Genomic DNA, 14,136 nt, shown 5'->3' on the forward strand with positions numbered 1-14,136 from the left:
TGGAGCCTCAGTCATGGACCAAAATGTCACTGAGGTAGGTGTTGTAGGAAGGCAGCACAAACAAGATAATTAAAAATAGGCAGGAAGAGCAGCATATGTTCTCTCTGTATACGTTCTAGGCACAATCATCCATGGCTAACTAAAGAGCAGTAAAGGAGTTTCCACATCATCTCATAGCAGCAAGACAGACAACTCAAAAACAAAAAAGAAAATTCCTCACTGTTTCCCTGCATTTTCAAATGATGTGGGAGAAAAAGGCTTTTATAAGATGCCACAAAAGACCAGCAGATTCCATTTGTTTCACACTGAGTCCGTCTCCAGCCCTGAACACTGAGGACCTCACAAAGACAACCATAATGCAGCAGCCCTTAAGGAAAGACGGTCTGCGTAGCTGCCGTTCCATTCCCCACATAGGATAAACGCAACATTTTTACGCTTCAGCACTCTACTTAAAGGTAACTTGAAAGTGAACTCCCCACCCTGAAATTAATTTTGAAGCCTCTGGAGAAGCTTTATTAATATTATATTACTGCTGTAAAATCCTGTTCTTTTTCTTTCCATTTCTTTACCCCCCCATATATATATATATATATATATATATATATATAAGGTAAACACACCAGGAATGTCTTGGTTTTGCTGGCACATTCATGAGATTATGTTTGGTAAGTTGCATCTATTAATTAAAGAGCAGAGTAAGATAGACACTCTCTAAAAACTTAATTTCTGACATTATAAAGGTGCTCAAGGAAGTGAAAAAATACACAAACAAAAATAGATCTCAAAAGCAAAATAATTAAATACAAGGGAATGCTCCCCTCCACATCCCTCCAAAATGCATTTTTTTCAATGATCAGTGGAGCAATCTGCAGGCAGGGCTTCAAGAGCTGAAATATTTTGCTGCCTTTTGAAAGAGATCAACAAGGGAGTAGGATTTGGCCAGAAGCCTACGGGTTTTGATAAAGAAAGAAATTCTGGAGCCCCTCTTGCCTTGCATGGTTTATTGTGGTTATGGAGACTTACAGGCTGAACTGGATCTGAATTTTTATTGTAAAAAAATCAAATAGAAAGAATGAAGGGCATGAGTATGGTAATTTTCCTGTCTTAAAAACTTAGGTCAGTATTGATTATACTTATTTGTCCCCCCCCTTTTTTTTTAAACAAAATTTGACTTCCGCCTTGGGGAAAAATCTAATAAAAAAATCAGGAGACCAGAGGGTTGAAGAGAACACTGGTAAAATGCAAGATTAACACAAAATGCATTTGCATTCACAAAAAACACACAATTAAATGTGACAATAGAGAGCACTGCTGAGGCTCCATAGCAAATCAGACACTGCAGCAGGCAGCCAGCAAGCACACCGGAGAGGTGGATTTTGAATTCAGCAAAAAACTCTGCTTGTTTCTATTTGAATATGAAATCTCCTCCGCGGAGCTAGGCAGAGCATTTTCCAGGATAAGTATCCCTTGGAAGATGCAGGCTAGGCCCCCAGGAAGGCATTAGCCAGGCTGGCTCTAAAATAAAGCAGCTGGAATGTAGTCCTATGGGCTGAATACAAAGGGTTTGGGGGGCTGAACCAAAATTAACTGGAATTAACACCGGATTTCTGCTCTCCGGCAAGTGTGGAGACTTCAGTGGGTTTTTAAACTGCTTTAGCTTCAGGGTGACTTTGGGAGGCCCAGCTTTTCCTGAGAAGGAAGGGAAAATTTGGAAGGTAGTTCAGCCTGTCCCCATGCCCACTCACGCTGTCCCATGTTCCTGTGATCAGGAATGAGGTCGCGGCAGCACCAAAGGATGCTGCTTGAGCATGCATCTTCCCTTTCTGGGAGAGCTGCACCTGCACTTCACTGAGACGGACTGAGGTAAAGAGTGCAGCAGTGCTGCCAGATCTGTGTCCTCTGGGAAGTTATTCCATTCATAAATGCTGCAGTAAATATTTCCCTTATCTTTCACCAAGATTGCAATATTTACTCTTCCACTTAGCAGAAAATAAAAGCCCCAAAGATGACCTAGTATCCTAATTCACATGGTCTTATCTTTTATGCTGTTGCACAATTCCATTCAGTAAAATCAGCAACAGAAATATATCCCCAGAGAGTAACAGGCTTACTGTAGCCACCTACAACTATTAAACAGGAGAAACTGCAGGGTAATCGGAGGGGTGGGGAAGAGAGGGAGGGGGGAAACAGGACAGCGCACAAGACTCCCGCTCTCAGTGCCACTGGCAACTACAGCACAAGCCAATAATGTTTGTATGGGAAAAAAAAAAAGGGCATATGGTGCTGGTTATGGACAGGCTCCATGCCTGAAAACTTGGCGCAAAATGGATCAATCACTTTCAGCTAATCTAAGCACATTGGCATTACGGGACTTCACAGCGCTTGTTCAGATATAAGGGAGGAGGCCTGGGCTCACCCCACCTCGCTCAGCAGCAGCCTCGAGGACCTCCCAAATCGTTCGCGATACAGTGCCCAAGCTGGCCATGCCCAGAGACTGGCAGTCAGCACCCAAAACACCATCATGCATTTGAATTCCCCTTAGCAAGGGACATCAATAAATAAAGGAGTAAACCAACTGCTATTTGGAGAGGGACATGCAGCACTAGCACGCATCAGGCTTTTCACTTTGTTTCCAAGGGAGGAAAATAGGGGCTTTGCTGCAGAGTCAGCAAAACACCGTGGTGCTTTTAAGACATAAGCAAAGTGATTCATGTTTAAGTAACTTCAGAAGTCCCCCCTGATTTTGGACAACCTGACCAACAGCCCCAGCTTTCACCTCTGTCCCCGCACACCATGCTGTGCTCCTCAGTGGTCATGGCAGTCTTCAGATTCCACTCAATCTGCTATTATTTCCCCTTTAATCTGTCAGCCCAAGAACATCTGCTCTGGTATTGTCTCATTTGTAGAGGCTGGCAGGAGCTGGTGCAGCACAGCAGACGCAGGAGAGTCAAAAAAAAAAAAAAAAAAAGGCGGGGGGGGAATGCTGGCAACTGGCTTTTCTGTGCTTACATCTGGGCTCTCTGAATGTACGCACAGGGCTGTCAGAGCCAGCCAGGGCAGTGACAGCTGTTGCACAAGCTCCTCGTATACCTTCAGGAGGAGATCCCCAAATCGCTGTGGCTATCCCAAACCACAACATGCCGCTAGTTTTTTTTTTTTTTTTTTTTCTAAATAGGCTACATAACTGGCCATGAGCCAAAGATCAGACCACAGGCAGTCCTGCCCCATGTTATTTAAATATCGCTCAGTGACACAAACAGATAAAAAGCTATTCGGAGCTCTTCAGGGCTCTGTCAAATACATCTGACTGATCTTTGGTACGCTCATGTCGAAGGAGACCTAATAAAAGTGTCAGCTGTTTCAAGGGTTCTTCATGACACTGGGATATTCCCCACGTTCCCTAAGAGGGCATGAAGCAAGGGGCAGTAAGCCGCTGCTGGAAGAGGGCACATCCCAGCAGTGGGAAGCAGCGCACATCCTTCCTTGCACCTGCCGGTAACAGCGGCACACACCGAAGCCAACTGGGAGGTGGATGTGCCGCTTTGGGGCTGCCGGCTCATGAACAGAATAATAGCATTCCCCAGGCACTTTTTCCAGCACCTGCCTGACGAAGTCATGATCTAGATAGATGGCACATCTTTTGGGGGCACATCGTTCAGGGATTTACATTCCATGCAATTCCATATATGAGGCTACCCAAGGCAAAATGCCCAGAGGGATGGCCTCTGCTTTAAAAGAGGCACACCAGCATGCATACTGAGCCTATTAAACATCATGTGTCAGCACGTGTATCTATACATGTTTGTACATAGCTGTCTGTGTATGTGCGAGTGCCTGTGCAAAAAAATAAAGGAAAAAAAATGTTTAGAAGAGAGTCTGGGTTCAGTTAACTGCCTTTTGACACCCCCAAGCTCTGCCTCTGAAACTCATCTCATCTAGAAAATCCCAGTCCAGGCGGTCTTCAAAGGGTGGGCACAGACCGCTCCACAGCTGGAGCTCCACAATGCGGTGATGGGTAATGTCAGTAGGCTTTTACCATTCTTCTTGCCTTCACAGGTTTTAGGGCCAGCAAGGAACCTCTCTAATCTGACCACTTGTGCAGGAAACAGCACATCCTTTCTCACAGGATTATGTGACAATAGGTTTCTTTACTTTTAGTGGTGGCTTTCTTCTCTCATTGTTTAATACTGAATAGAGAAACTTAAGCAAGCAAACAAGACAGTAAGAGGGACTCACTTTGCCCATGCGTTCATCAGCCCATTTGCTTGAAGGCAAGGAAAAGAAAGGCCAGGAGGAGAGAACAGGAGCATCACATTTCTGCCTAGCACACAGATGAAAGTAAGCTTTATATGCTTAAATTCTTTACAGCTTTTAACGTCCTTAGGGTGTAAAACCTGTTTTCATATCAGTGGTGCTCAATTTTAAATTGTTTTCCCTACACTGGATACTTAGCTTCTAGGATATCAAAATGCTGCTGAAATGTCAGCCGAGAGCCTGGAGATTTCTGGAGAAGACCTCAGCTACGGGGAATTTCCCTCAATTGCTTATTTAGTCATAAAAAAATAAAGTGTTAACTGCGCAAGGCAGGGACTGCAATTTGTCTTGTGTTTATATTCTGCCTAGCACAGGGTGGTCTTAGCTCCTGAACCCTGGGGTTTTAAGACACAATAAATCAAATTACCCATGATACTAAGGCAGATAAATGGGGGACTGGAACTATTTGTTAAATAAGCATGACTGAGGATACCAGAATTGGCATCTACAGGATTTTCCATATACTACAAAATAATTACAAGACACAGACAGGATTAAAACTTGAATGCAAAAGAGTTAAAAAGAGAAAATGCCAGGGCATACAGCAGTGTGTTATCAATGTTAGGAACTTGATCCTAAAAATAAAAGCAAAAGAAAGAGGAATACAGAATTTACTGTATATGCTCATGCTATCATAAACCTTGCACCTTGTCCATGGCCATTCTTCAAATGAGATCTTCAGGCAAACTTTGAGAAACAACAGTAGCAAGGTATATGCAGTGTTATAGATGAGGGGGGAAAAATTATCTTCCGACCTCTGTTAATAATGTGTATCCTGTCTGTTGAACTTGTGGTAGTCATGCAAACACACACATATAAGCCTCAGTGTCCCAGGAAATTGTTTAATAATGATAAATGAACAAAAGTCACATAGAATAAAAAGGAAAGCCGACTCATAGTGGAATTACACATTGGAGAATTCATTTGGGAGGTATGCTGTAATGCCAAATTTGACCCAGACAAGCCAGTCTCACAAGCTTGGATCCAACCTCTGGCTTCTTATCTAAACTTTCCAAGCTTCCCAGTTACACAAAACTGGCCTGGACATTTTATGAGAACAGGCGCTCTCTCAAAATTTCCAATACTTTCTATCTTCAGGGATGCCAGAACTACCACAAGAATGTCTTTTTCCTGGCACTTTGAATTGGACTGAGTCAGGCCTCACTGATAGGATACATAAATTGGGAATGATTATTTTGCTATGCCAAGCCAAGTCAACCCAATCAACTATTTTAGTCTGATAACCTGCTGAGGGTGGTCTTTGCCTGGTGCTTCAGAGAAAGGAGCGGGGGGGGGGGGGGGGGGGAGGGGGCAGAGAGAAGGTCTTAATGGACCCTGACAAATGCAAAATTCTGATAACGAAGCCATTCCCACATGACCACAAAGCCAGGCTAACCACTGGAGCAGCCAGGAGTGAATCAAGACTCTGTGTATCGTTAGTGTCTGTACTTTAAAAAGTAATTAATACTATACAACCAATTCACACCTATAAACTCACGCAGACAATAGTAGGTGTTCCTCTTACATGGGCAACTGGATGGTAAAGTAATTTACTCATTGGAATCAATGAAAATTGCCATATTCAACCAGTTCTCTGGTATTTCTCTAAATCAGGATATATGCAGTTAATCAAGGGAAGAGACGTAGCCCTGTATTCTTTTAGGAGCAAACCTGAAAGGGATATTTTATAGAATGAAAAACTAATATAACAGTAAAAAGAAAACCAACAGTACTGGCTTAAGGAGGGGATGAACAAGAACATCGAAGCTGGCTTAATGCCCTTTCTGGAAGAAAATTTAACTTTTCTAAGTGTTCTAATCTTCTTTGAAACCAAGACAACAAAATTTAATGGTTTCTTTTCTTCCTACTTTCTACTTTGGATGGACAATAAAGTAAGTAAAAGTAACAGTTACAAGTCACCAGATGAGGAACTTTTGGACTTACGTTGCACTTAATGAAAGGAAGGTCATTCTTAAACTGCTGTTGTAAACATTTGCCATTTTTTTCCCTGCCTGACCTCCGATAAACCATTCAAGCTGAAGACAGTCAAACAATCTCCAATTTCTAAAGCAGTCATTATGAATCAGAATAAGAATATCCCTATCTAGCAACAGCATACCATCTTGGAACATTTATAACTCCACCTGTTCTGCAATAAGAGCATGTCTAATGTATATAAACTAGTCCAGGACACGACAAGAAATCCTGTGGAGGAAAGACTAGGCATTAAAGGCATCAGACTGCCTGGGGAGGCACCTTACAAGACTAGCTGGCTATTCAGTTGTCTCCTTAAGGAGACTTTTCTTGAACTGACCCACTTTGCCTCTACAGAAGGCAACTGGAGAATAACAACCAGTATACAGTAATACCATCTTGCTAATTTCCTTTAAGTTCAAATTGCAACTTTTGCATCTCTTTATATTCTTGGGAACAACATTCTAAAAAATACCTTAAGCCCCAAATAAGTTGATTAAATTCAAGCGTAAGCAAACATAACATCTTGGGTTGAAAAATCCTGGAATTGATCTAAAGAAGCAGTGTCTCTGCTGACTTCAGTGCATTTTGGATCATGGCCATCAGCCCTTCTAACTGTGCATTGCCTACAACTTCAGGATAGCTGCACTCCCCTTTGAAGTTGCTTCTCACATTTCGGCAAGTACACAGTGTTGTGTCTATTTTTGCTGCTAATGGCTGCAACTTGAAGCAGGAAAATACCCCAAGTCTGTTACTTTATTGATTTTCCTCAAAAGGAGACTTCTAGATGGGATCAAGGATACAAAATCGCAGAGTCCATGTAAAGCAAGCAATATTTCCAGTCTGACCTGCTGTGCTCACCACAGGAAAGTGTCTTCCATCACTTCCATCCTCCCTTGTTGTGTGGCCAAAAAGGTATATGACATGCTACATCATTTGTTTTACAGAATAACGGCATGCATTTCAGCTGCCAGCAAGATAAGTGCTCACGTATTTCCTGGATCACAGGCTCCCAGGAGCTAAAGATGGAAGAAGATCTATTAATTCATCCAGTCCATCTTCCTCCCTAGAGGCATATAATCCAAGCTACTGAAGTATGACCACCTTTTTCAGCAGACCACAGAGGGACTTCAGAAGTTGACTCTACCCATATGAATTGTCCTGTTTAGTAAAAATGCTTGTTTCTAGATACAAAGTCTCCATCCTAACATCCTAATTCAGCCAGCAGTGCTCTTACTCAGAGCTGCTGGCCCTGCAGTACATTTTCCAGGCTTCTATGAACTCCACTTTAAAAAAAACCCAAGCAACAACACCACCAGCATTTTTCATGGAAGATTATTTAACAGCCAACTAAACTAGATCATTCCACCGAGAAGCTTTTTTGATGTTCAGGTTACATTTTCTTTTGCAGCCCATTAAGTCTGGTTAGACCCCCTTGGTAAGATATGATTTATCCCCTTTTTGAGTATCCACTCCTGAAATTGTTGGTGTCATTGCCTCCACTCAGTCACCTCTTAGACAACCTATACATATCAATGATTTTAAATCATTCTTCATATATCAGCCCTTTTGGTCTCCTAATCAGCTCTGTTGCTCTTTCCTTTCCCTTTCATCCTTTCAAAGGGTAGGTGTCCTGTATTTAATCCAGGGAGCCAGAGGCACCCACACAGTATGTATAAAGCCTATTATTCTTTCATTCATAATCAGGATATGATGGACAACTGAATTGCCATACCTTATTGCTTCACTGCAACAGCCATGTCCGATTATGGGCCCTTGGTTTCTTTCAGTCTGGCAACTGTGTACTCTTTCACATCCGATATACATGTTAACCTGTTGTTCATTTTATTTTCCTGTTTCTGTCCTTCATGGTCTTTAGATTCTTCTGCATTATTGATCAGTCCGCACTGAGGGACAGCTCACTGCTGATAGGTGTAGACACCTAAGTTTTGCACATGAAAAGGTAAGACAGACAGAGCTCTTCTAAAGCCTTTCATGTTTTCTTCAGTTGTCATCATCTTGGCTTTTACATCATGCCAGCAGTAAGCATAAATTCATTTTATTCTTGTACAGGAGCTGCATCACCAAGTTTCCCGAAAGAGCTACTGCTTTGTTTGTTCACACCAGTGGTAACAAAGGTAGGTGTGTGGTGATACCCAATATCTTCCAGATCAAAACTGAGCCCCGAATCACTCTTCAGTTGCTCAGCCTGATCAACACAAAGAAGTATATTGTGGCTAGTTGGTGGGCAGGAAGGGATTTTACAGTTCCTGTGAGTCTCCCAGCACTTACAGGGTAATGTGACAGAATGTAAACATCTTGGAAGTGAAAATAGCTTAGAATAAAATTGATGTTTTATTTTTTTGCACTTGTCTTTGTGTCAAAGTAGCCTTTAAGCAGATCTATAATCATTACAAGTAACATTCTCAAACACCATTGTCCAAGCGACGGAATGCCCAGGATCATTATGTGACATTTTCTGATTTAGCTGTCAGGTTTCATTTAGCATTCTGCACTGTTCCTACAGTTTGGCTTGCCTGAAAATTTTAAATGTAAATGTGTTTGCAGGGTGGCATAAAAGAACAATATCAGAATTTTACCTCACAACAGTTCCTCACTCGACTTCATTTCCTCCCTTTTCCTCCCTCCCATATACACAAATTTTGCAGCTATTAAAAATGCTTAAACAGGAAAATCTTTACTTATTATTTTTCCTGTTAAAGACTTCCACTGGCCTTTCTGCTTGAACAGACCTAAAACACAGCTCAACAATGCTTTAAAATCATCTGTGGCTTAAATTGAAACATACAATTCTTGAATACGCAAGCAATTTCTTTAAGAGAAATTAATAATGGTACTTAATTCAAACAATCCTCATATGGCATTTTCCATCTTCAAAGGGGTAGACATGCACCAGCCAGTTAATCACCATTTTCCCCATACCCCCAACTTCCCATTCTTATCCTACCAAGACACAAGGAAAGCAAACACCCCAGAGAGGACCTGCTTCTCCCCGAGCATTTGTCATTTTCAGCTCTTTGTGCTCAGAGTCAATGAGTCTTAATGTAGGCAGATAATTACCAGTTCTCATAATTGAGACACTGTGGCAAGGGCTATAGGGGAGGCAAAATGTTCACTGATCTTAATCCGAAGACATTTTTATAGTAGTAGCATTAAAACACCTCAAACACTGTGAAATGATCAGAAGCAGCCCCAAGAACTTGCTTTCTGGTGTAAATATGTTCTTTCCTGTGTATGGGACCAACCACTTGGGCAAATCTGGGTACAACTTAAGCATAGTTCATCAGTTTGCACTGAGGTATATGAGATCAGAATATGTGCCATAAATTATAATCTCACTACAGTACAGCAAAAAAACTCTATCTTCTCCTCAGAGAGCACCCTTTTTGTTTTGCATTTGTAGTTTATTATCAAATACATATGCAAGAATGATGTTTTAGAGGCAAAGGAGGAAGTAGGCCAGAACATCAGCTGGTATAAATTGTCAGAGCCTCCAAATTTGGCTCAATCTACCTTGTTTCAGTTAATCTCCATTACAATATTTAACTCTACTGTTGAAACAGGAAATACTATTTTTGCCCATTACCAATTATTTTTGTTCAAAGATTAAGTGCCACTTACAGTTCTATTACAGATGTAGCATTTTTCCATGTGTATTTATGGAACGGTACATTAATCCTGCTGGCTTTTACATTAAAAAAAAAAAAAAGCTTACTGGCTTGCTTTTTGTGGATACATTTTACAACTACAATTCTACTTGCCATAAAAAAATTAAAAGAAAATGCCTCTAGAGTACAAATCAGGAGGGGGGGAAAAAAAGTGACTAAGTGAAAGATCAGATTTACGGAAGTCCTCAGGGTCTGATTTTCACAAGACCTGGAGACTTTTAACTTGACCCACACTACTGACTCGCAGACACGTTTCTAGCAAGGTTTCCCGAAGAACTTCCAATAGAAAACTTTGAGAATAATAAAACACCTCCCCCCCAAAAAAACCCGCCACTAACAAAAAATGCCTAAAATCTAGCTAATTATGCCAGTGCCCAAACACAGGTCTAACAGTGTTAATAACCTGGCACTGTCTTGGGTGAAGAGTTCTTTTGGAAATTCTTGTTACACTTGCAGTGTCTTTCACTGCAGTTCCACTGCGAACAGATCTTAACTCCATGTTCCTTCCAGAGGCTTCCCCTAATTAGATCATTAATAAGAAAAGGAAAGATGAGGCATCAAGTCATTCAATCAATGGTATATACTATAAACATGAAATCCCTGTCAATATATGTTTCATAGTAAGTAAAATATTAATAGACTACCATGGAAAACTGAAGTTGGATGCACTATTTACCCACCTCCTGGAATTCAAATTTAGATACACTGTTCTTTGGCTAAGAGAGAAGTTATGAACAAAGAACAGTTTTGCTAGGCAGCACCACCCTTCTAAGTCCAACTAGGGACAAAATACCATGTGTGTCTATTATTCTATAGGTAGTCTATATTGAACTACTCCATGTATTCAAATTGTAAGAAAACTGCCTAATAATCACCTAATAGTCCTCTTTTTTCTAATAGCTAATAGGTGTGTGAGACTTAGTTTTCTCTCTTTTTCCCCCCTCTGTCTCACTATTTAGTTGAAGTGAAGAATCAACATTTACTTTTAAGCTTTTCCAAGATCATATCTTTTCATTATTAATCAGCATGCTGGTAAGTGCAAAAACTGATTGTTTCCTGCAATTTAAAATGAAATGTTTAAAAGCACACTGGCTGGAAATTAAGAACACCAGAAAAGCTAAATCATTTCCTTGATGCTTTTTCTAAGGCTGTCTGTTCTTCTTGCTGCTACAATATTAAAACGCTGGCATTCATCCAACTTAATGTATTCTTGAAGAAAATGAAGACACCAGACCTTTATCAATGATCGCTTATAAACTGCCAAAATTATCAGCGACTGCACACACACACAGAAATTGAAGCACTGGAGCCCATCTTTTGCAAAAGCTACCGAAGATTATACGCTTCGGGATGGAAACATGCAAAATCATTCTGCAAAAATCTTACTCATGCATATAGATCTTACTTGTGTGAATAAGGCTTACAGGAGTCAACCCGCAGGCATCACATTTAGAGTCAACTCCAGTTACCTGAGACAGCTATTTCAGACTGAAAGAAAAAAAAAGAAAAAAAAAAAGATGACTGTCTGCACAAACACTAATTCAATATTCACGCAGAGTGCGAAAACTGCGAGCCTAAGGTCTACAGAGCAACCTAGAATTAACAGCAGTTAATTACATAAACAGCGATTAGAGTTATATTTCACGGCACCCAACAGGAGCAAACAAAGCCCGAAGTCCCCCCCTCACACCATGGCGACAATCCCCCTCAAGGGCTGGGACCGATCTCACCCGGCTAAAAAGCCCTCGCTCCCTACAGCCTCCCCTTCGCACGCCCCGCTCGGGCGTCCCCTCCGCGGTGTGCCCGCCCGCGCCGCCCGCCCGCAGGTGCCCCCGGCCCCACTCACCGTGCGCGCCCGCGGGGAAGGCGCCCGAGGCCCGGCGCGGCGGGGACCGGGGCCGGGCTGCGGCCCCGCTGCGCTGCGCGGCGCGGCCGGGGGAGCGCGGGTGTCAGGACACACGCGCACACACACTGCGCGGCCGCGGGAGCCGCGCGGGGGCGGAGCGCGCCGCCGGGAGGGGCAGCGCCAGCCGGGCCGCGGGAAGGGCAGAAAAGCCCTAAAAGCCTCCAAACCCCTGAAGCCCCACCCCAGCCGCAGACCGCCGGCGAGGCCCCGCGCGGCTCCCCGCCTCCCTCCGCCCCTCGGGCCGCCCTCCGCCGCGCCCTGCGCCCGCTGCCGCTCACCCGCCGCGGCTGCCGGAGCCGGGGCCGGGGCCTCGCCCGGCCGCGGGGCCGTTCTGCAGGGCAGCTGCAGAGCCCGGAGCCGCCGGCCAGACCCTCCCGGCCCGAGCGAGTGGCTCAACGGGTGCAGCCGAAGGGGAGGGAAAAAGGCAGCGGGTCGGGGACTGGCTTCCCGCGGGGCAGGTGCGGCTGAGCCGGGGGCGCCGGCCCGCGGCGGCCACGCGCGACGTGCCCTCTCGGGGGAGCCCCGGGGCGGCGCGGGGAGGGCGCGGCGGCCGGGCGCGGGCAGCAGCCCCCGGGGCGGCTGCCCGGGAGGGCGCACACTGTGGCTGAAGTCGCCTTTTCACGGCTGTGCCTCAAACCCTGCGGTTTCGTTTGGTCCGCAGCTGGTAGTTTTGATCTGAGTGGCTGGATTCAACATACGCCCTGCAGGGATCTAAACCAAAGGAAGTTTTATACAAATCAGATCCGCCACGAGTTTCAGCCACATCAAATCGTAGCTCGTTTGGGGCATCTGGCAGGCACGGCGCTTTGGTTTCCTACCTGCTGCCGCTGACCTGTGTGAGGGAATAACTACCAAGGAGCAGGCTCCACCGGGGGCTGTACGCTCGGATGTTAATGCTACCGCACCGTGGCACCGTACCGCCAGCTTCAAAATACATGGTCTGCCCCACCTCAAAAGAGGCTGCGCGCACTTCGGTTTCTTTCCTTTTCAGTGGAAGCTGGACATTGGTGACTTTCTATATTGAACTGATCCAGTAGTTGTTCAGACTATAGTCACTTTGTATAGCAACACTGTATGAAGGAAGGCAACAGAGGATTAAAACATGGGAGAGGCAGTAATGACTGTACGAAGAAGGACTCCTCCTTTTCAGTATTCAGGCCAAATTCTGCTCTGCTCTTAATGAATAAAGTACACAGTTGGCTATTTTCTGATTGCAAAGAGGACAACAACAGTGCATCGGTTGTCACTCAGTATTTATACCTGCAGAATTCATGATGTCTTTTTTGATTGAACAGCAAAACAACCAAGTTCATGACTAAGCAGTCCAAGAATCATGTAACAAATAAAATGATACTCCCGCATAGAAAGAAGGCATGATTTCTCATCAGCTTAACTGACCACAGAAATCCAGGGAAGACAGATAACTTCGCCCTTCTAAATCTGAGGTGGAGGAATGAGGGGAATGTCCCTGACTGCAATGCAAAGAGGAGGCAATCTCTGAGGAGCAGGGTGCACTTTTCTCTCCAGGTCTGGCATTTTTTCTTCAGTACCATTGCCATTTTTTCATACAGTAGTACTCCAGGATGAGGTAAAGCCATTGGAAGAGACACATTCATCAGTGCCTGTTTCCTTTTTAGTTGTGTCATTTTTTGAAAATCTAAACTGAATGATTAAAGCACAGTTAATTCGCACACAAAGGAATCTTAGTTGCGTCTTTGATCTAGAGGTGTCACAATCACTATGAAATGAGGCCTTGCTTTTTTGGTGGGAACTCTTTTCTGAATTTGTCATCAGAAGTCTCAAATATATTTATTTAGTTAACAAAGCAAAAATGTAGAAATCACATTATCTATGGAAGTTTTCCAGAAGTTTTGCTTAAAAACTATATATTTGCTAGCAAGCATAAAAAGCAGAGAACGAGGGCTTTCCATCTGATTTTAATGATGACTAGGCCCCAGGATCACACCTGGATCTGAATGGACAACCTCTCTGCACCCCTTCACAGCCCAGCTGACTTCTACCACCACTTCAGAACAAGCAGGGGCACAAGGACCCTTCTGTTAGGAACATCTTGCAGGATCAGGGCCTTACTTTGCAGGATTCATTTGTAGTTGGTCTTTGTTAGGTGAAATATCATCCCAATATATGGTATCTTGGAGTCAGAAATATTTAGTTATGCTTGGGTTTCACAACAGAAAAAAGTACCAAAGGATTCAAACTAATCTCAGTGCCAGATGGAGTAACAGAAGTCAG

General features: G+C 43.6%; 1 protein-coding gene across 3 annotated transcripts in view; it reads right to left on the minus strand.

Annotated features, from left to right (window-relative positions):
• The window catches only part of PRR5 (proline rich 5), a 94,859-nt gene extending 82,682 nt beyond the window's left edge, over positions 1–12,177 (minus strand). For 2 of the 3 annotated variants that reach the window (XM_067305349.1, XM_067305342.1), the window contains exons 1-2: positions 11,824–11,906; positions 11,383–11,465 (exon numbers count right to left, since the gene is read on the minus strand). The gene's annotated coding sequence lies outside the window, so the exon portion shown is untranslated. Of the gene's footprint in view, positions 1–11,382; positions 11,466–11,823; positions 11,907–12,161 lie in introns of those variants that run through there. The other variant, XM_067305358.1, reaches the window with a different exon arrangement.
• Between the last annotated feature and the right edge of the window lie 1,959 nt (positions 12,178–14,136).

The sequence above is a fragment of the Apteryx mantelli genome, chromosome 1 (assembly GCF_036417845.1).
Source record: "Apteryx mantelli isolate bAptMan1 chromosome 1, bAptMan1.hap1, whole genome shotgun sequence".
In the NCBI taxonomy this organism is placed as follows: Eukaryota; Metazoa; Chordata; class Aves; order Apterygiformes; family Apterygidae; genus Apteryx; species Apteryx mantelli.